The 24,131-nt window shown below is 41.9% G+C and overlaps 1 protein-coding gene across 7 annotated transcripts in view; it reads right to left on the bottom strand.

The window, feature by feature from the left end:
• The window catches only part of ATP2B3 (ATPase plasma membrane Ca2+ transporting 3), a 219,880-nt gene extending 215,836 nt beyond the window's left edge, over positions 1 to 4,044 (bottom strand). For 5 of the 7 annotated variants that reach the window (XM_075184952.1, XM_075184953.1, XM_075184954.1 and 2 more), the window contains exon 1: positions 3,847 to 4,028. The gene's annotated coding sequence lies outside the window, so the exon portion shown is untranslated. Of the gene's footprint in view, positions 1 to 3,846 lie in introns of all 7 variants that reach the window. The other 2 variants (XM_075184951.1, XM_075184955.1) reach the window with 2 other exon arrangements.
• Between the last annotated feature and the right edge of the window lie 20,087 nt (positions 4,045 to 24,131).

Below are 24,131 nucleotides of genomic sequence, written 5' to 3'. Positions count from 1 at the left end.
TATCATCATCTTTTTCTACCTATACAGTGGTCGAAGTAGAAATTTAAAAGTGGCAGCATGGAAAATGCAAATGGATGGAACTACTGTCAGTGTAGCCCGGAGATGAGGGGTCCCTGTACCCCACTAGCACTCCCCGAGGCCCCATCTCTCTTCTGAAATGAACGGGGTGGAGTCGTCTTCTGAGCGATACACAAGCCAGAATGCACATGCTCAAAAGTGACCTCCTTGCTGTTCTTTTTCAGAGCCGAGCCAGGGGTCCGGGAGGCTTCAGCTGCATCACTGGGCCCCTACCCAAGTTTTGTTATGGTCTCTCCCCTCCAGTTACTATCGCAAAGTGGCTTTGCGCATGTGCTACCTAAGGTCACGCATGCGTAAAGCCACTTTGCGATAGTAACTGGAGGGTAGAGCAGGAAGGCTGCGGTGAGAGATCCAAAGATCACTCTACCGCAGTGCTCTCCCCGTCCGTAGGGTAGAACGGCTAACGCCAACTTCAGATGGGGTTAGCCAACCGGCTCAAGCACTGATAAGCTAGGCTTTTTGGAGCTTGTTATATAGCCCCAGACCGCAGTCCTTATTGAAAATTATGTGGAATGCGGTTTAATGCGAAACTTAGCCTAATGCAGTAGATATCTATGATTTCTCCTGCGGAAGGCTTTTGTTAGATAGCTAGAATACTTAAAAATGCCTAAACCATGCGGAAAAAGCCATTTCCAATTGGTTTATGTATTTAATCAATAGGCCCCTTAATGAGCTCTCCCATAGAACTCCAGTATCATTTACCAAGTGTCGAATTCTGCAGCAACATTGAAATTAATGTAAAACAAAACAAACAAGGCAAACACTTGTCAGAAAATGTGTGTGTACAGGTCCATTTGCTTATATTATTTTCCAAAGTATGTTCACCAGGCTTTAAGAACGTGTGTTAAACAGCTGATCTTAATGCCCATGTGAATGAGGCAGAAGGCATCAAAATCTTTTGACCCTTGTAGTTACTTCTACTTATCATAATATTCTATTACAAAGCACTACATAAACAGCAACATGCATGCGTAATTCAACTCTGGCACTACGTCTTTGAATAAATGTGTATATATTATATATATATATTATGTATGTATATATACACACACAGTGGTTGAAGTAGAAATTAAGAAGTGTCGGTAACTGTAAGTGAATGGAATTTGATCGTTCTAAAATGAGGGCAGTAGAATTGGCGATATGGCAAACCACCGTATACCAGGCCACTTGGACAACTGTATATATATTATATATATATATATATATATATATACACACAGCATATATGTATATTATAATTAATGAAAACAGTACAGTGGATAATAGAGAAGATGGATTTTCACTGTATAACGTCCTCATTGCACATTAGAAAGTAGTCACTCTGCCCTACAAACGGCAGGTGAATTGAGTCTGCCAATCAGCATTATTTCTAGTAACTTTATATTTCCAAACCCAATAAAAAATAAAAGCATAATTTTGGGACCCCATAGCGGAGGACCAAGTGTGAGAGTGTGTGAGAACACGATTCGTGTAATCATGGCCCCACCCTTACTGTAAATTTCCATCATTCACCGGGCAATGGGGCATGATGGGGTTGGGGGGCAGTATGATGACGCTAGGAGCAGCAAATTGCGTCAAAATGGCCCCGCCCATTTCGCAGGATCTGTCATGTTCCGGGAGTTCTGGAGAAGTCCTGGACATTCCTGGAGTGCAGGCAAGTGTGGATGAACAGGTGTATAATAACATAAAGTGGATGATTGTTTATTGGTCAAGGCATGCCCGGGTCATCTTTGCAGTTACAATAGTAGAATAGTACACTGGCAGAGCATGCTGGGATTTGTAGTTCTACAGCAGCTGGAGAACTACAGGTCACCATCCTTCCCCCCAAATGCTCAGTGATACCACTGCAGCAAATGTGCGATGCCCATCCACCTAAACCACCTTCAAGTCCCTGCAATGGATCATGGGTAATCGTCAGATGCTGTCGCACCAATGTTCTGTGCACCTTACAGGGAACTGCTTTACAATATATTTTTTTAAATCAAGGGCCCTTTACAAAGACTTAGAAACGAAAAATTAAATAAATAGATAACCCAAGATGCTTGAAACATGTTGCAAACTGTTGGTAGCTGTTGTCAAAATGAACTCTAAATGACATGATTGCTCAAAACATGGAATGCTCCAAATTTCTTTTTTTTAGTGTCATTGGATCTCTCCTTTTCTTATCTTACCTACTTATACACTGCAGCTAGTGCCCTTCATTCAGTACACACAGAGCATCCACATAGCGGCCAACTGTCCCTAAATTTCACTGATGATTTCAGCTTTTCAAAAGATTTGTTCCCTGGAAATTTGTGTTCCTGGACGTATCCCTATTTTTCAATACTAACCGGCTGCGTAATACAGTTCCTCTTTTTCTGCATGTTAGCGGCAAATCTTAACATGTACACTTATTCTATAGGTTGTATAAGAGAGAAAACATGATCCATGCTGGAATCCTGTATATCCATCAGAAAACTAAAGAGCAGTATACAGTATTTAGTGTAGTAACTGACCATATCTGCAGATGCTACTGAATACATGGAGATTGTGACATAGCAGCTATGGCCTAATATAATTGATGGGTGTGGAGGAGAATTTAAAGTCAAAGGAATCAGACAGGTCGTCAGCTGCTTGACATTCTCGTAACGTTACCAGGGAAGAGGAGCACATCCCAAAAACCATGCCCAGTGCAGTGCAACAAGACCTCTGTCCCCTCTATTCCTCCCCTCCCACCATCCTTTTAATGAAGTACTGCTGAGATACCCCTCTGTCACTCTGTGCAAACCGTCCAATCAGGATTAGGGACAGGCTGCTTTCTGAGCAGGATCCCTCCCCCTACCCTGCAGTTGAATAAAAAGGGGAAAAAAAAAACCACGACATTGCAATGCAGCAATAGATCAACTGTGGTATATAAAGCAGGTGTACTAACCTGATTGTCAGTCCTATTCCCAGCAGCCCACTAAGCATTCTGTATACTAAACTGTGCATCCCCACAGCATCTGTGCCTCGCACCTCATTCTGTGTATGTGCTGAAACCCATTACTGCCTATGCTTCATCTGCAGAGTCAGCCAGCAGAGTGGTATCATCCACAGACCCCTGCATTGGGATGGGTGCTGTGTGACCTCCTCTCCATTCTTAATTGAGTCAGGAGAAGGGACTGCAGGTACCAGGCTCTGCATAGCTCACTCCATGCAGAATCATCAATGTCCCAGTCTACCTCCCACTTCGCTAAACAGTAACTGCACTGGAAAAATGACATAACAAGGACTCATTATGATCTCCTTTGATGCAAGACTGCAAGTTCTCCCCATTGCAGATGAAGTGTTTCATGTTATCACCAGCTCATCCCCCTCTCGCAAAACCTCTGTTCCATTTCAGAACAGGAAAACACAACCTTCTGATCAACCCAGGTACAACACACTCCAATCCAGCAGCACACACACTCCCAAATTCTTACCACTGTGCACTAAGGTGTGTACATTATACTGTGCACCTATACAATGCATGCCTGTTGCAGTGGACAAACAACTGATACACCAAAATCTAATCATTATTTATAAATGTGCTAAATAAAATAGTATATTTTTCAGACTGGAATATGATATTATTCATTATTTAATCATTAAATAAAAACAGATCACATATGCATGGCAGAATAATAATGCAAATACGATTCTAGCAAGAATAATACATGCAATAATATATATATATATATATATATATATATATATATATATATATATATATATATATATATATATAAATGCTAAACAAATAAGTCTTACCAGGCCATGATAGGAGGAGGGAGGAAAGACAGGAATCCAGGATAGGCTTTTCTTAGTTTTCTTTTGTCTAAATCAAAGGAAGAAAATGAAAAAGCTGGAAAATGATGTAAAATTGGTTCCAGCAGCTGATACTGGAGAACTACATGCCTCATGGATGGAGCAGGAACTCTGTGCTGAGTCCATCTGCAGATTTCAGCATCCCAGGAGTGCGGAAAGCTGGAGGGATCAGGGGGGGAGGTTCAAGGACGGCTACTATTACACAAAAAAACAAACCAAGCAGCAAAACTGCTCTCCTTATTCACCCCGTGAAAATGTGGAATTAATATTCAGTAAGATGCAAACTAAACAAGTGATTGTTTATGCATGGCAAGGAAAGAGGGGTTCTTTCCATTTTGGTTCCCCCTATTCATGCGAGTGGTACAGTCCAAGCCCACTTCAACAGTGATGGCACAGTGCTATCACTGATTGTACCTGCAATAGCTTTTCTGTCTTCTGCAAAGCTCACACTGATAGTATTAACAGCCCCCAGACTACTTTCCTCTTAGGCAGCCCCCCTTTCATCCCCTACTAAACTACTATCAATAAAATAACCAGTGATTGCAATCCAATATAAGGACATCACATACTGTGGGGTGTTTAATGTATGGAGTGATGAGGGGGGGAAATGAATGGGGGGGGGGGAGTTCTTGTTAATGTGAAAAAATAGAAATGTTAGTGGAAGGTGAACTGGAAGGACAAGTTAACCCCTTACACAGTAGAGACAGAGAGAAATTCAGGCTATGCCCAAGAGTGCAAAAACACCCTATGATGCCCTATCTAAGGACAACAGGGCACAGGAGATGGCACAAGATGTACAAAGCTGTCTTGTTTGTGCTACTTATATCCAAGACTCATGTCACAGCAGAATCTGCATAACCTTGGGCAGGTCGCATCCACTCTGCCAGCACCTGAAGTATTACCATGTATAGATTGCTGCTGGTCTGTGCAATAATATAAGATAAATACTGTTTTTTTCTCATTTTCAATAAAAATCAGTTTAATCTACCTAGCACCTATTTATTGCACGTCTGTCTTCCAGTTAAGGTGCCTTCAATAGGTAGGTAATGATGTGAGCCCAAGTGCATCACCAGAACCTGCAGCAATGTCCTTGAGGGGTGACCTTCAAAAAAAATCAGCTGTACTATACTTGCACACTGGTTTCATTCATAAACAGAATGGCAGGATTAGAACTGACTTCAGTACTATAGACCGAGGAGGCCAAGATAGCTCACGCTGTGTCCAAGACACAGTGACGCATCCTTCATTATCGTGCATTTATTGTGCATATGTGTGATGAAGTGTCAGAGCACTCGTTTGCCTAACAATTGACGTGCCTAAACGCCTGTTATGTGTACAGATGGCAGTGTTAGGTCTCTGCTGCAAAGTGGATGGTGGATCTGCAGAAATTGTCATACACGTCATGTGTTCACACTCAATTAATACACATTACATAGTATGTATTATACATATGTGTTTATTAACGGGGGTGGGGGAGAGTAATCACTTCCTGATTATTGAAAAAACACTAGCAAACTTACTTGTTTCCATGGTAATAGGGCCAGATTAACTAGACGTCAGAGGTAGCTACAGCGCCAGGCCCCAATAACATAGAAGGTCCATCAGCTAATGTCCAAATGAAACTTAAATAATAATATTTAGTGCTCTCTCAGGTTATTGTCGATGGTGGGCAATCTTTTCCCCCAGAGAGAGTGCTACCAACCTTGATGCAGAGAGGGGTGAGACCCCAATCGGGACAGGACTCCAAGGAGATAGGAGGCATTAGGAATGGTATTTATTGGGGTGAAAAAATAAAGATTTTGGGGAAGGGAGAATCCCGGGGAACAGAGTAAAATCACTGATAACATTAATCATAAATCAATCTGTAGACTTCAATATTTGTCGCTTTGCAATCCTCTCATGTTAGTCATTATCTATTCATATACTAACAATTAATTATTCAATAAATTAGTCTCAGTATAAATAAAATCTAGTGCATTAAATAGGATGTAACTCTGTTTCCTAACTATGTAGATGGCTATTAGACATTATATTATCAGATAGTGAAATAATTTGTGAATTAATACATCGGCGTAAGACAGTTAAATATTTGGTTTCAACGCTATATCTGTTACGCTGATAGAGGGGTTAGTCCAGTGACCCAGGCAGGGAACCTCAATGTCCTGTTCATGGATTTTAATGCAAACCTGCAGTTCCTAAATTCTCCCTATTTCCTTGTCACTAAATATCTGAAGATATGTTTACAGTACTTTTAGGAAATTCAATTGGCCAGGACTTAGGTCTGCACTACAAATTAGAATATGTAGCAACAAGTCAGTTGTCTGTGTCTGTGGAGTGGTGTAATGTAATTGGGCACTGTCTCCTGGGTAGGCTTGTTCCTGCAGGGTTCCGTTTGGTAAACCTTGTTCTCCGTTTTGATACTTTCTGGGCTGACATTGAATTCTCTAATGATATGCAGGTTTGTAATTGTCTGCTCTTCTGCTCCTTAATCTTCCTACTTTAACTCTGTCTTTTTCCTGCACGCTCACTTTTTACGGCTTACTTTCTAAGCCTGACTCTCTCTCTCTGGGGGTATATTTACTAAACTGTGGGTTTGCAAAAGTGGAGATGCTGACTATAGCAACCAATCAGATTCTAGCTGTCATTTTGTAGAATGTACTAAAAAGGTGAAAGCTAGAATCTGTTTGGATGCTGTAGGCAACATCTCCACTTTTTCAAACCCGCAGTTTAGTAAATATACCCCCTGGTATCTTCTTTCTCAAATTCCTTCTTTGCGTTACCCTTCTGTCTGTCATTTCTCTCTGACTCTCTTTTTGCTCACTATAATCTTCTTCTCATGATGTTTCCTGTCTATCACATCCCTTTCTCCTTACTTGCTAGAATATTCCTCCAGTTATGCCTCTTTACCTGTCACTTCTCTTTCTGACTGAAATCCTTTACCTGTTAGAGTCTGTCTTCCAAGTTCCTTCTCTACCTGTCCATCGACTATCTAACTGACTTTCCTTAATTACTATAATCTGTATTTTAAGTTACTCTGATACCAACCACTCTTTTCTCTGACTCTTCTATGATCTATAGTTTCAGCCCCCATTACCTCACAACCTACTGTGTTTCTCTAATTACTTTCCCTTGCTTTAATCTCTATCTTTAGTCCTTACCGCCTGTTGCTCTTTCCCTCTGTCTTATTCTCTTTCTCAGTCAATTAATTATCGGTCCAATCAAAGGACAAACGACCGTTTGGCCCGATATCGCATCAGTGTGTACACTGCAACGATGAACGATCAACATTCCCGAAGCACATTAGATAGTTTCATTTGTTTTTAGACCAAATTAAAAAAGTCATCCAACGATGGAACAAAGTTGATTCAATTCTGCAGTGTGTCCATAGATCTCTATGGAGGGTGCAGAGTCACGATCTTTTCAGCCGATGGTTAGGACAGATGAATGGCACAGATCTGACTGTAAATCATGCAAAACTTCAGTAGTGTGCATTCATTAATCAGCATGCTGATTGGGACTTTTTTTTTCAGTCGTTGGTAAAATCGTTAAGGACATCGGAAGAAATTTCCTGTAGTGTGCACCCAGCCTAACTGTTGGGTCCCTGTACTCTCTCGCTAGTTTCCCTCTGTAGGCTCTCACAAGTCCTATCACTCCCCCTTTTCACTCTGCGCTGGTTACACATGCGGGACTGAGCCGTTAAGGAGAGCAAAGCAGAAAAAGGAGTATGTGTGCTCCTGAACAAACCATCTTACAATGCAAGAGGTGCAAATTTGCTTATTATTTTGCACGTAATACTGACTTCTTTTTTATATAACTCACAAATACTTGATAGCTTTATTTTTACACTGAATTTTAAAGTTGCTCTCTAGGACATGCCCTATCCAAACAATAAATCTGTCCCCACATTTTAAATTTACCCCCCCCCCCCTCTAATGCAACATGGTTTTGCCAAGGTGCAAATTTGCTCCTTTTTTATGCTTTGCAGTCCTTTGTGACTTAGGGTCTGCATGTCAAACGAGGGTAACAGATTTAAAAGGTCAAAGGGCTCACTCTTGAGAGCATAATACTCAAGGCATACTCCAGGCATACTGTGCTATTGGGTCAGTGCATTTAAAAACATCATGTGTGACATGATATTGACAGGCCTTGGAACACTGCAATTGCCAACAGCCCAAGGAAATTGGGGATAGTTGGCAACTATGGAGCGAACTCAACACTGAACTTTCAGCTTACTGGTAACAAAAGACCCAGAAGACACAGAATTACTTCTCACAGGTGCATCAAGTCCTAATTCACTGCCCTCTTCTGGGTGCGATACTTCCCACCTAGCTCATAGACCTGTAGATTGGCATCCCTACCTCTCTCCTATTGGTACTATATCTCCTACACACAGAGGGTGGTCTCACTTGGTTTGACACCCTTTTGGTGTACAGTAAAGAGTACTCACTGCGCATTAGCGCCCCCTAATGGCGGAATCTAGACGATCAGCCCTTGCCATGTTTTAATAGTTGCTGTAGTCTAAAGGAAAGACGCCCTATTGGAACCCAATCTCTAGCAAACAGCAAAATATACATTTTAGAGACTCTAGACAAGCTGTTCCTTAAGTTCCATGCTATTACAATAGCAGAAGAGCCCCAGAGTCCTAAACCTGGTTCTATTATTCCTTCCATCATCAGTTACATATGAACGCACAGAAACCATAGCAGCCAACAATCAGTAGATTTACCGATAATTAAGGAAAAAAATAAAAAAAAAATATTCCAGTTTGCTGTGTGTTATTATATCCGTAGGAATATTTATGCCCAACTGTTAATATATAGCTATGATACATTGATTTTTTTTCTTTTTGGCCAGGAAAGCTGTTGTGATGTTGGCATGAATCTCCATCGAAGATGCAATATTAAAGATTTACAGCTGAGAAAAAAAAATATTTTGTAAAATTATACAACTATAGTGGTCTGCTATGGATTTCCAGAGAGACTCGGGGTGGTGTCACACGGGCGTTTTCACGCTAACACTTAAACAGCTATAGAAGTGCTCATGGCTAATTTTATAGTGTTTTTGTCACAGTTGGAAAAGCGTTGCACTTTAAAATCTCAGGTCAGATGTAATAGTTTTCAGTTTGAGAGCTTTTTTATTGAGCGCTTTGGATACTTGACCACAATACTGCTGTCAGTGTTTTAACAACTGGTCCAGTGATTAAAGTGTACATATGACATTATTTCTATTTTACTATTACAAATCCTAGACCTTTGGGTGGTCTTAGGATATCTAACATATTTAGGTACTGCATTGTGCATAGGTGTAATGTCCTATGTCTGTATAGTTCATAATAGAATTATGTTATGATCATGTCCTGTAGTCAGGTCATGTTGGAGGTGTAGTGTCTTATGTCTGTATACAGTGTAATAGAATTGTATTATTATCATGTCCAGTGGTCAGGTCATGTTGGGGGTGTAGTGTCCTATGTCTGTATAGAGTGTAATAGAATTGTATTATGATCATGTCCAGTGGTCAGATCATGTTGGGGGTGTAGTGTCCTATGTCTGTATAGAGTGTAATAGAATTGTATTATGATCATGTCCAGTGGTCAGGTCATGTTGGGGTGTAGTGTCCTATGTCTGTATATAGTGTAATAGAATTCTATTATAATCATGTCCAGTGGTCAGATCATGTTGGAGGTGTAGTGTCCTATGTCTGTATACAGTGTAACATAATTGTATTATGGTCAGGTCTAGTGGTCAGGTCATGTTGGGGGTGTAGTGTCCTATGTCTGTATATAGTGTAATAGAATTGTATTATTATCATGTCCAGTGGTCAGGTCATGTTGGGGGTGTAGTGTCCTATGTCTGTATACAGTGTAATAGAATTGTATTATTATCATGTCCAGTAGTCAGGTCATGTTGGGGGTGTAGTGTCTTATGTCTGTATACAGTGTAATAGAATTGTATTATTATCATGTCCAGTGGTCAGGTCATGTTGGGGGTGTAGTGTCCTACGTCTGTATACAGTGTAATAGAATTGTATTATGATCATGTCCAGTGGTCATATCATGTTGGGGGTGTAGTGTCCTATGTCTGTATACAGTGTAATAGAATTGTATTATGATCATGTCCAGTGGTCAGATCATGTTGGGGTGTAGTGTCCTATGTCTGTATACAGTGTAATAGAATTGTATTATGGTCATGTCCAGTGGTCAGGTCATGTTGGGGGTGTAGTGTCCTATGTCTGTATAGAGTAATAGAATTGTATTATGATCATGTCCAGTGGTCAGATCATGTTGGGGTGTAGTGTCCTATGTCTGTATACAGTATAATAGAATTGTAATATGATCATGTCCAGTGGTCAGGTCATGTTGGGGGTGTAGTGTCCTATGTCTGTATACAGTGTAATAGAATTGTATTATGATCATGTCCAGTGGTCAGATCATGTTGGGGTGTAGTGTCCTATGTCTGTATACAGTGTAATAGAATTGTATTATGGTCATGTCCAGTGGTCAGATCATGTTGGGGTGTAGTGTCCTATGTCTGTATATAGTGTAATAGAATTGTATTATAATCATGTCCAGTGGTCAGATCATGTTGGAGGTGTAGTGTCCTATGTCTGTATACAGTGTAACATAATTGTATTATGGTCAGGTCTAGTGGTCAGATCATGTTGGGGTGTAGTGTCCTATGTCTGTATATAGTGTAATAGAATTGTATTATGATCATGTCCAGTAGTCAGATCATGTTGGAGGTGTAGTGTCCTATGTCTGTATACAGTGTAACATAATTGTATTGTGGTCAGGTCATGTTGGGAGGTGTAGTGTCCTATGTCTGTATATAGTGTAATAGAATTGTATTATGATCATGTCCAGTGGTCAGGTCATTTTGGGGGTGTAGTGTCCTATGCCTGTATGTAGTGTAATAGAATTGTATTATGATCATGTCCAGTGGTCAGGTCATGTTGGGTGGCTATAGTGTTGTATGTCTGTATAGAGTGTAATAGAATTGTATTATGCTCAGGTCATGTTGGGGGTGTAGTGTCCTATATCTGTATATAGTGTAATAGAATTGTATTATAAATCATGTACAGTAGTCAGGTCATGTTGAGGGTATAGTGTCCTATGTCTATATAGAGTATAATAGAATTATATTATGGTCATGTTCAGTTTAATTCATTGATAAAATGCTTTCATTTAGTTGTCAAAAACCTCAAGAGTTCTGTAACCTAGTGCTTTTATATGGCCATGGAATTCCTGTGCGACTTCTCATATTTCCCAGGATGCATTGTCCCCAATCATGTCTGATCATGGTTGGGTATGTGTAGTGTCCCATGTTTGTATAGACTGTTCCACACACAATGCGTAGACTGTCTGCCCAACGGCAATGTGATCAAAAATCTGTAACTTGTGAAGGCCCCACATATTTCCAGGAAAGCATATAAGTGATCTGTTAATATAGCACTGAAGCCACAGGCAAATCTAACATTGTCTGATGGTTTAAGAAGCTTCTACCAACCAGTCATGGACTATTTTACAGCCTAGTCTGAAAACATATTATACTTTTAACTTCTTTAAAATCTGAACCACTAGCAATGGGCACTAATTGGGCAAATAACTCCTGTTCATGAGGACCAGATATGAGTCATTAGGCTGTCGGTCCTCTTTCACCAATCTATGTGTTGGTGGAAATGATTAAAATATTTGAATTTTTTTTTAATTCATAGCAATTCATATATAATTGTCACTTTATTTTGCTAGAAGAGGCTTGATCTTATGAGTATACCTTTCATATGGGCCCTCAATAGGTACCCAAGCTTCCAGAATCATTAGTATATAAACCATTATAAATATTAATAGTGGACTGTGATTCTACATAGATAGCTTCATTAGTGGCCAAGCCATTTCCATTGGTCTCCACATAGCTCTGGAGGAACTAAGCTATATGATTGAGATTGAAGCTTCCTGATCTGTACTGGACGGACACAATATCAGTCATATTAAAGGAAGGGAGATAATAGAATTGGGAATTTTAAGAAAGAGAATCTGTGCTGTAGAACTTTGTTAAGTCCTGCTCTTAGATTTTCCCCTGGGCTGATAAAGGTGACTGTGAAGGATTGTAGACATTCTAGACCTTTTAATGGAGCTTTTAAATGTAAAGCTAATGGCCTATATGTGCAAACATTGATTTACTGTACAAGGAAGAGAGCACTTGCCAAATGTATAATAGTTAATTCTTTATTAATGCAAATGCTGAGATGCTTTCTGTAAAAGGATTTCCTGGGGAAAAGCCCAAAATAATATGGCAATATATATATATATATATATATATATATATATATATATATATATATATATATATATATATATATATATATATATAATATGTAATATATCTATATCTATATCTATCTATCTCAGCAACATCATTGAAACCGCTGAGAAGGGAAGTGAATAAGGGGTGGGATATATTAGGCAGCAATGGAACAGCAGTCAGTTTGTGAAGTTGATGTGTTGGAAGCAGGTAAAATGGGCAAGCATAAGCGACTTTGACAAGGGCCAAATTGTGATGGCTAGCTGACTGGGTCAGAGCATCTCCATAACTGCAGGTCTTGTGGGGTGTTCCTGGTATGCAGTGTTTAGTACCTACAAAATTGGTACAAAGAAGAGCAACTGGTGAACCAGTGACATGGTCATGGGTGCCTAAGGATCATTAATGCGCGTGGGGAGTAAAGACTAGCCCATCTGGTCCAATCCCACAGAAGAGCTACTGAAGCAAAAACTGCTGAAAAAGTTAATGCTGGCTATGATATAAAGGTGTCAGTACATCAGTGGCGGATCCAGGGGGGGGGCGATCGGGGCATTCGCCCCCCCTAGCAGCAAAAAGCTAGGTCCCAGCTGCCGATCAAAATGGGAGGGGCGGGGCTAAGCGCGGGGGGGGGGGTGTGGGGCTAAATGTGGGCCAGCCAATCAGAGTGTTCCCAGCCGGCGATCACAACGAGAGGGGGCGGGGCCAATCGCGACGGAAGGCGGGGTTTAACGCGGGCCAGCCAATCAGAGCAAAGGAGGGGCGTGATTATGCAAAATCGCCCCACCTAAACATTAAGTCTAGATCCGCCCCTGCAGTACATACAGTGCATCGCAGCTTGCTGCGTATGGGGCCATGTAGCCGCAGATTGGTCAGAACGCCCATGCTGACCCCTAGATCATGCTACCTACAATGGGCACGTGAGCACCAGAACTGGCACCTAGATACACTATGAGACTATGGGAAGAAGACAAGCTGGCAGAGTCAGTCTGATTTTCTGGGCAATGTTCTGCTGGGAAACCTTAGGTCCTAAGAGAAAACACTAGAAAACACCATCTCTACTCTACCTTAGAGTGCCCCAAAGACACATTAGGTGTTTTTTAGTGTTTTCTCTTAGATTTAACAATTTGTGTGGGTGCACCTATCTCTAGGTGTTGTACAATGTATGATATTTGATCCTCATTTCAATATATTTCTTCACTTGGAGTTTCTAGGATTATCCTGGTGCGATCTTAATAAACCTTAGGTCCTGGCATTCATGTGGATGTTACTTTGACACGTACCACCTACCTAAACATTGTTGCAGACCAAATACACCCCTTTATTTCAACAGTATTCCCTGATGGCAGTGGCCTCTTTCAGCAGGATAATGCGCCCTGCCACACTGCAAAAATTGTTCAGGAATGGTTTAAGGAACACGACAAACCATTCAACCTCCAAAGTCCCCAGATCTCAATCAGATCGAGCATCTGTGGGCTGTGCTGGAAACCAAGTCAGAGCCATGGAGGTCCCACCTCGCAACTTACAGGACTTAAAGGATCTGCTGCTAATGTCTTGGTGCCAGATACCACAGGACACCCTCAGAGGTCTTGTGAAGGCCATGCCCCGACGGGTCAGAGCTGTTTTGGCGGCATGAGGAGGACCTATACAATAGTAGACAGGTTGTTTTTATGTTGTGGCTGATGGGTGTATATATATTAACTGCTCAAAATCAACTTGGGGGGTTTATGAAGTTTACATTCAGAATACAGAATAAAAGGATTTGTATTGTACAATTAGGGCCATTTCTATGGACAAAAAATTCCAAGTACAAATCTTTACTTCCCGAATCTGTCCTCGTTGTGGTTGCCCTATGCAGCTGTCAATACCCAAAGTGTAAGAAAAAGGACTATACTTACACTTGTATCCAGCCCTGACCACATTACACCACCGAGTAATATCCAGCCCTGTTGTTTTGCAACTGGAAATTCTGAAAGTTAAATAATAAGTATAATTTTTTAATACACTTGTTTGCCTGTAATTTAACTGTAATTTCCACTATATCTAGATACAATTAAACAGTGAAACAAAAGAGACCTTTCATGTACTGATTATTCTACTGAATTAAAACAAAGCAGCAGCCATACAGTCCTATGGATGCCAGTGCTGGATACATTATCATTTCATCAGGTCAGTGACATTTTTTTCCCTATGATGACTAACAAACGGTTGATATGTACAGACCACAGAGTAGGAACTGGAAGGATAATGGGGGCATCTTGTCTTTGATTAACACACTTAAAAGTGCAGTATTAATTAATTAACTGGAACTGCCATACCCCATACTTGCCAACATTTTTTTTTTTTTTTCCGGGAGATGCCGGCTGGGACGTGGGCGTGTAGGGGGCGGGGCTGCGAAATCGCGTCATTTTGGCCCCGCCCCCGTGACGGAATGACGCAAATCGCGTCATTTTACAGTGGGGGCGGGGCTAAACGCCGCGATTCCGGGTGAATCGCGGCGTTTAAACTAAATTTTTCTCCCTTCCTATCAGGGAGATTGCCACACTCGTCCGGGAGACTCTCGCAAAATGCGGGAGTCTCCCGGACAATGCGGGAGAGTTGGCAAGTATGCCATACCCTAGAGTAACACTTGTAAAAATGTTTGTTTAAAGAACCTGTGTAAAATAGAGCAGCCGGAATTGAATGTGCAAAAATGCCCTACATTTACAGAAATGCACAACAACAGATTAATATTAATGCATTTATAAATGTCCCCCCCCAAAATCATGCTTGTTCTATGCCAGGTGTGAACTGCTATGGGAGAAGCACCATTTGATATTGCATTTAGTCCCCTTTGTTGTGCTAAGGAGCAGAGAAGCCAGGAAAAGGTATAGCGCAGGCCTGGCCAGCCTGTAGCTCTCAAGATGTGGTGAAACTTCAACTCCCAGCACACCTTGCCAGCTATTGACTGTCTGTCTACTGGCAAAGCATGCTGGGGCTTGTAGTTTCATCACAACTGGAGAGCCATGGGTTGGCCAGGCCTGGTATAGCACTCTATTCATACTTGCCAACTTTTCTTTCTTGGCTTCAGGGAGATCCCGGGGGAGGTGGGCGCGCGGGGTTTGACAAATCGCATCACTTTGGCCCCGCCCCTAAACAATTGTCACAATGTTGGCCAATTACAGCAGGGGGAGGGGCTAAGATGGTGCGATATTTGCGCCAATAAGCTCCACCCCTCACCACTTATCTATTGCAGGGGCGTGAACAGGGAACGTTGTCCTGCTCTCCCAGGAGCCCGGGAGGTCTCCCAGAAATGCGGGAGTCTCCCGGACATTATGGGAGTGTAGGCAACTATGCATTAAAGAAAAGCAGCTAATGAATCTCTAGAGACTGAAGTGTCTTTTACATTTATGTCTCCATTACTGAAGTCATGTTGTATTACCTGTCAGTCTTTGATTAAATCTTGGTCTCCATGAAAATGGCCACCTCCATAGGCATCAATACATGGACATAGGACACAATTTCTGAACTGTGTCATCATGCCACAGATGGCGAAGCCAACCACGTCTTGTACTGGCTCAGCATCAGGGAGAATGCCAGACTCTTCAGGGAGTGAGGGAGATCACCCCTATTTCAGGGAGTCTCCCTGGCATTCAGAGAGAGTTGTCAAGTATGACTCTACTAAAAGCCATAATTGCTAAACAAATTTTCCTTGGCGCTGAAGTTGACCTCCCCTGGTCTGTTTTTTCTTTAACAAAGCAAAGAATAAGATTGGGAGCAGGAGGCTCGGGGGCCCCAGGTGAAGGCCATCTGTTGCCCACCCCTGGCCTAGAGTGCAATGATCGCACGCTTAAAGGGACTGTCATTATGATGATCAGAAAACCAACAGTCAGAACTTTTTAAGTAATTTTAGCTCTACACTTTAAAACTAAGAATATATAAGGGGCGTATCTATTTTTGAGATGTGATATAATAATGCTGCTATTTTAAATATTGATGTGATTGATACTATGAAGTACACACTAGATATTGTGGCCTTGCCTGCAAAGTGGTTTCAAAATTGTTTTTTTTTTACTCTTCCATATTTTTTCCAGGCTGAATATCTATTGATCTCATTGATCCTATACATCACTGCAACCTTGAAATACTCCGTGTTAGCATTTTGTCTGCATCTGAAGCCTTGTAAGGAAAATGGACCATGTATAGCTTTGTTGTCTGCCTGTATCTATGTAATATTGCGCACTGAACATATTGGCACAGTTCTATTGTCTTCTATACCAGTGGACGGATAAATCCCTTTATTCCTCACTATTGTCAGGAGGCAGCGGGTGTACTTGGCACAAGACAGCACCATATGATAGGATGTGAGCCAGGCCAGGTACACCCCACTGATGCTGAGCAATCACATTAAACAATAGGGATGTGCACCGGCGACTTTTGAGGTCTCGTGTTTTGTGTTTTGGATCCGGATTTTCGTTATTTTTGAGGTTCGGATTTGTCTCGCAAAACACTTGACGAAAGGTCTCGGTTCGGATTTAAGGTATTGGATTCGGATTTTTTTTGAAAAAAACATAAAAAGTTTAAAAATCAAGTTTTTGGGCTTATTTTCACTCCTAGGCTATTATTAACCTCAATAACATTCAATAACAAGCATTTCCACTAATTTACAGTGTATTCTGAACACCTCACAATATAGTTATTAGTCCAAAACGTTGCAACAAGGTATCTTTCTGGACTGCGTAGAGGAGTGGGTCACCACAATATATTAAAAACCCTGAACTTTTATGAATCGCACCAATAAATGTACCTGGACTGCGTAGAGGAGTGGGTCACCACAATATATATAATAAGAAAACCATCAACTTGTTTGATTCGCACCAATAAATGTACCTGGACTGCGTAGAGGAGTGGGTCACCACAATATATTAAAAACCCTGAACTTTTATGAATCGCACCAATAAATGTACCTGGACTGCGTAGAGGAGTGGGTCACCACAATATATATAATAAGAAAACCATCAACTTGTTTGATTCGCACCAATAAATGTACCTGGACTGCGTAGAGGAGTGGGTCACCACAATATCTTAAAAACCCTGAACTTTTATGAATCGCACCAATAAATGTACCTGGACTGCGTAGAGGAGTGGGTCACCACAATATATATAATAAGAAAACCATCAACTTGTTTGATTCGCACCAATAAATGTACCTGGACTGCGTAGAGGAGTGGGTCACCACAATATATTAAAAACCCTGAACTTTTATGAATCGCACCAATAAATGTACCTGGACTGCGTAGAGGAGTGGGTCACCACAATATATATAATAAGAAAACCATCAACTTGTTTGATTCGCACCAATAAATGTACCTGGACTGCGTAGAGGAGTGGGTCACCACAATATATTAAAAACCCTGAACTTTTATGAATCGCACCAATAAATGTACCTGGACTGCGTAGAGGAGTGGGTCACCACAATATATATAATAAGAAAACCATCAACTTGTTTGATTCGCACCAATAAATGTACCTGGACTGCGTAGAGGAGTGGGTCACCACAATATATTAAAAACCCTGAACTTTTATGAATCGCACCAATAAATGTACCTGGACTGCGTAGAGGAGTGGGTCACCACAATATATATAATAAGAAAACCATCAACTTGTTTGATTCGCACCAATAAATGTACCTGGACTGCGTAGAGGAGTGGGTCACCACAATATCTTAAAAACCCTGAACTTTTATGAATCGCACCAATAAATGTACCTGGACTGCGTAGAGGAGTGGGTCACCACAATATATATAATAAGAAAACCATCAACTTGTTTGATTCGCACCAATAAATGTACCTGGACTGCGTAGAGGAGTGGGTCACCACAATATATTAAAAACCCTGAACTTTTATGAATCGCACCAATAAATGTACCTGGACTGCGTAGAGGAGTGGGTCACCACAATATATATAATAAGAAAACCATCAACTTGTTTGATTCGCACCAATAAATGTACCTGGACTGCGTAGAGGAGTGGGCACTGGGCACCACAATAAAATATATAAAAAACCTTCAACAGGTCTGCATTACACTACACATACGGCTGCTCCTCCATCCTCTCCATCATATACATGTTGGAGTTTTAGCGTGTGACAACCTCTTGTTTTTGATAATGTCAGTGCATTTTGAATATTTTTCAATTTGCCCCACACCACTGAATGTACTTTATCTATGATACGCATCTATCTATCTTGACTGCGTAGTGTGGTGGCCCCGGTACACAATTTGGTACCGGGGCCACAATAAAATAAATACACCCTCCACGTGTCAGAATTCCACCAAACAAGTATCTGGACTGCGTAGTGGGGTGGCCCCGGTACCCAACTTGATACCGGGGCCACAATAAAATAAATACACCCTCCACGTGTCAGAATTCCACCAAACAAGTATCTGGACTGCGTAGTGGGGTGGCCCCGGTACCCAACTTGATACCGGGGCCACAATAAAATAAATACACCCTCCACGTGTCAGAATTCCACCAAACAAGTATCTGGACTGCGTAGTGGGGTGGCCCCGGTACCCAACTTGATACCGGGGCCACAATAAAATAAATACACCCTCCACGTGTCAGAATTCCACCAAACAAGTATCTGGACTGCGTAGTGGGGTGGCCCCGGTACCCAACTTGATACCGGGGCCACAATAAAATAAATACACCCTCCACGTGTCAGAATTCCACCAAACAAGTATCTGGACTGCGTAGTGGGGTGGCCCCGGTACCCAACTTGATACCGGGGCCACAATACCTCCTCCAAACATGCTACAGACAATTCGTCATTGAGATCCCATTAAGTATGTTAAAGACAGACAGGGTCCAAGTGTTATTAGTTGACTTTGTAAAGAAAAAAACTGTCCCTGTTGCACATAGTCGTGCAATGAAGACTTACTTTTTCATTTAAAGGCACGATCTTTCAAGTGTAGTGTTTGTAAGTCTAAGTCATATTATACTTTTGGTAAAATTGGTTTTTTTGGTTCCTCTTTATGTTAATTAATTAGTAATAGAATTAAAGTAGGAAATAGAATTAAATAGAATTAAAGTAGGAAATAGAGTGGTATAGAGTTGTAGTGTGGTATAGATAGAGTGGTCCACACAATATAATAATAAAACCCTCAACTGGTCTGAATTCCACCAAACAAGTATCTTGACTGCGTAGTGTGGTGGCCCCGGTACACAATTTGGTACCGAGGCCACAATATAATTAAAAAACCCTCCACGTGTCGGAATTCCACCAAACAAGTATCTGGACTGCATAGTGGGGTGGCCCCGGTACCCAATTTGATACCGGGGCCACAATACCTCCTCAAAACATGCTCCAGACAATTCGTCATTGACAGACCCCAGACAGACAGGGTCGTAGTGTTATTGTTTGACTTTGTAAACCCAAAAAAATGTCCCTGTTGCACTTGCACATAGTCGTGCAATGAAGACTTACTTTTTCATTTAAAGGCACGATCTTTCAAGTGTCAGAAAGAGAGAGAAGACACAGGAGAGGAGAGTTGTAGCTGGGGACCTGGGGTGGAAGCTCCCAGGCTCCCCCAGCATTGCCTGGAAGTCTGAGCGTGGTGACTGAGCCAGGGCAAGGAATGTGTGCCCTGGATGAGGGGGAGAACTCCATGCCACTATAGTGAACCCAAGAGAGAGGGGGACACTGCACATGGAAGAGGCCCTGGAGTGAGGGCTGCTACAAGAGGCATGGTAGCTGTAGTGTCAGATCCTGAGGCTGAGAGTACACAGAGTGACGTGTCAGAGCACAGGAGACATTATCCCCGCAGAGGAGGGATGAGCTGCAGTTGAGAGGTCTGCTGTTGAAATAGGACATGCACACTTTAACAAACCAATCATTTCAGCGACAGGGCCTACCAAACAACTTTGACTGAAATGATTGGTTTGTTTGGGCCCCCACACCAAAAAAGCTATTCATCTCTCCCTGTACAGACTAAACAGGCTCTACTGAGGCAAGATGTCGTCCTCATCCTCAACCTCTGATTCCTCTCCCCCTACAGTGTGTACTTCCTCCTCATCACACATTATCAATTCGTCCCCGCTGGACTCCACAACCACAGGTCCCTCTGTAGTATCTGGAGGGCAGTGCTGTACTTCATTGAGGAATTGATTATTCATTTTTATAAACATCATTTTTTCAACGTTGTGAGGAAGCAACCTCCTTCGCCGCTCACTGACCAGGTTCCCCGCTGCACTAAAAACTCTTTCCGAGTACACACTGTAGGGGGGACAACTCAGGTAAAATAGAGCCAGTTTGTACAGGGGCTTCCAAACTGCCTTTTGGAGTTCTACCACGTCACTACCTCTAGTTAATTTAGATTGCAAGGCTTGTAAATATAAATACTTTGAAGATAAAAAAAAGCAGGCTGCACAGACTGTGGAGCTAGAAAGTGAAATTAAATGGACCACGTTACTTTGGTGGCTATCTATGCCCCCCCCCCCCCGCCCTACACTTGTAGTTGAATATAAATAAAGCAGCCTGCATAGACTGTAGAACTAGCAATTCAAATATACAAAGAAATGGACAAAGGCAGTTTGGTATCTGTCTGCATCAGATCCCCTCTCCACTAGGAGTAAAACAGAAAACTTTTCAGCCGTTATATAATCTAGAATATAAATAGAAATTGAGAAATGCAATTTGGTATCTGTCTGCATCATAATCATCAACATCCTCCTCAGCGCCAGCTACATCAATATCCTCCTCCCAGTGCACAACATTCACACCTTCATTAGCCAAATCTGTAACTGGACTGTGGGTGATCCTTCCAGCATATGCAGAGGGCGTGCTGCAAATGCTGGATGGAGTCACCTCTTCCCGTACAGTGATGGGAAGGTCAGGGTTCACAACCAACAACACCCTTGGACTCGCCTTGGGGATTTGTGATGTCATCTGTTTAGAAGGCAGAGTTCTTTGCTGTTTTGTTGTTGTTGCTGACAGCATAACTCTCTTAAATTTTTTGTAGGGGGGGGGAGGAGGGCTTTGATCCTTGGGTGAAGTTGGACCACTAGTCATGAACACGGGACAGGGCCTAAGCCGTTCCTTGCCACTACTTGTCGTAATTGGCATATTGCCAACTTTACGTTTCTCCTCAGATGATTTTAAGTTTCTTTTTTTGCTGTTTTTTGAGAACTTGGGCTTTTTGGATTTTACATGCCCTGTACTAGGAGATTGGGCATCGTGCTTGCCAGACGACGTTGATGGCATTTCATCGTCTATGTCATGACTAGTGGCAGCAGCTTCAGCATTAGGAGGAAGTGGGTCTTGATCTTTCCCTACTTTATCCTCCAAATTTTTGCTCTCCATTATATGTAGCACAAGATACTGCAGAATGTGTGAACTTGGTAATATTGCAGTACCAATGGACTTATAATGCTGGATTGGTTTTGCAAATTTGGTTATAATTATTATATATTTTTTTTTTTTTTTAATTTTTTATTTTTTTTTACTTTTTTTTTATTTTTTACAAACTTGGGAATAATGGGGAAATAACTATGCCCTTAGAAGCACAGAGCACAGGACACAGCACCACTGGACTGAACAGGACACGGCACAGGACCCAGCAGCACTACGGAACTCAGCAGGACAGAGCACAGGACACAGCACCACTGGACTGATACTGCAGAATGTGTAAACTTTGTAATATTGCAGTACCACTGGACTTTTACTGCTGAATGTGTGAACTTGGTAATATTGCAGTACCAATGGACTTATAATGCTGGATTGGTTTTGCAAATTTGGTTATAATTATTATATTTTTTTTTTTTTTTTAATTTTTTATTTTTTTTTACTTTTTTTTTATTTTTTACAAACTTGGGAATAATGGGGAAATAACTATGCCCTTAGAAGCACAGAGCACAGGACACAGCACCACTGGACTGAACAGGACACGGCACAGGACCCAGCAGCACTACGGAACTCAGCAGGACAGAGCACAGGACACAGCACCACTGGACTGATACTGCAGAATGTGTAAACTTTGTAATATTGCAGTACCACTGGACTTTTACTGCTGAATGTGTGAACTTGGTAATATTGCAGTACCAATGGGCTTATACTGCAGGATTGGTTGTGAAAATTTTGTGGTAATTAAAAAATATTAAAGTAGTTTTTGGTATTTTATAAAAAAAAATTTTTTTTATTTTTTTAAACACAGGGGAATATTGGGGAAATAACTATGCCCTTAGAAGCACAGAGCACAGGACACAGCACCACTGGACTGAACAGGACACAGCACAGGACCCAGCAGCACCACTGACCTCAGAAGGACAGAGCACAGCACACAGCACCACTGGACTGATACTGCAGAACACAGCACAGCACAGCACAGCACTAAACAGCACAGAACTAAACAGCACAGAACTAAACAGCACAGAACTAAACAGCACAGAACTAAACAGCACAGAGGACCACCTAACACACCCTCCCTCTACCCTGATCAATGCCCGAGTGAAGATGGCGGCGACTAGCGGGGAATTTATAGGATCCGAGTATCGCGAGATCCGACAACGGGATTATGAGTCAGAGCCTCAGTTTCACTTTTGAATTTGGCGCCAATACCCGGATCTGTCTCGGATCCGACTCGGATCCGCAACGTTCGGGTGGGCTCGGATTTCAGAAATCCGAGCGCGCTCATCCCTATTAAACAATGTGATTATACCAGGGATATCTATCCACCATAAGGTATGACAGATTTATTTTGATCTGTAAATTTATATTTCATGTAGTGGGGTAATCTGTGTAGAGTAAGTTAGACAAAAAACATACCCCATTCTAAAATCATGCTAAAATGTTAATTAGACCAGATTAAAAAAGACACAGGACCGCAAAGTGCCAGCTTTCATGAACTACTGGATTGATCCAGAGAAAGGAAAAAAAAAAAACCCCAGTGTGACGGAGGTGTGTGAGAGGGAAGGGGGGTGGGGGGGGGGGGGGGGTTATTTCCTGACCCCTAAAATGGCAGTTGGATAAATTCCATATGTCAATCACCCCTGTAATGTTTATTAGTTATTTCAGCGTTCAGGATGCATCTAGATCTGAATTGTCACGCCTGAAGACCTGGTCGTGTCTCTGGAGTTATGCTGGTGACTTTGTACACAAAGCTGGGTGGCCTAATTATAGGGTTGGCACAGGTGGTGATAAACAGAGGAGAACAGGCAAGAACTGGAATGCTGGACCAGACTTAAATCGGAATACTGGACTGGACTAGAACCGGAACGCTGTAACCAGTGTGCAGACTGCCCTGTCTCAGCAGGAATTATAGCAAAGACTGTAGACTGCTGGAAACCAGGTTGACATTTGAAAATTCAGCATTTCACTAGCAACAGGTAAGGGCTCCAGGAAATCCTTTTATATTAACTGTTGTTTCCTGATTGGAGACTGCGGTCAGCTGGGCTGAAGCAGCACTCTGAGTTGCTGAGATGGATCAAGTGACTAGATCCAAGATGGCAGCTCCCAGGAATTGGTTTTGGAGGGAAAACCTGGAGTGGAGACTGCTGTCCCCTGATTGGAGGCTGCTGTCAGCTGAGCAGCACTCTGACTGGCTAGGAGGGGTCATGTGACCGAATACAAGATGGCAACCGCAATACACTGGTTTTGGAGGGATCTCTGGAGTGGAGACAGACTGGGCAGCATCCTGCAGAGAGACCTGAGACCAGCAGAGCCTGTGGACACAGGGACAGCTTAGAAAGACAGTGGAGGGTTATGTAACAGGACCTGAGAGCCTGGTGTGTGACATTAATGAGCAGCAGATGCGTGAGTTGACCACAGACACAGCCCTCAGATGCTTATATCCATCTTGCTAATATACAAAGGCTTTTATTTTATATGTTACAAACATAACTGCTATGAAGCATCATTTAAAGTTGAATAACCTAGCTAGTACATCAGGAACAATTTCTCG

Source organism: Mixophyes fleayi, chromosome 9 (assembly GCF_038048845.1).
Source record: "Mixophyes fleayi isolate aMixFle1 chromosome 9, aMixFle1.hap1, whole genome shotgun sequence".
NCBI classification, from domain to species: domain Eukaryota; kingdom Metazoa; phylum Chordata; class Amphibia; order Anura; family Limnodynastidae; genus Mixophyes; species Mixophyes fleayi.
Note: the sequence above shows the minus strand (reverse complement) of the source record. Positions and strands in the feature narration are given on the sequence as shown.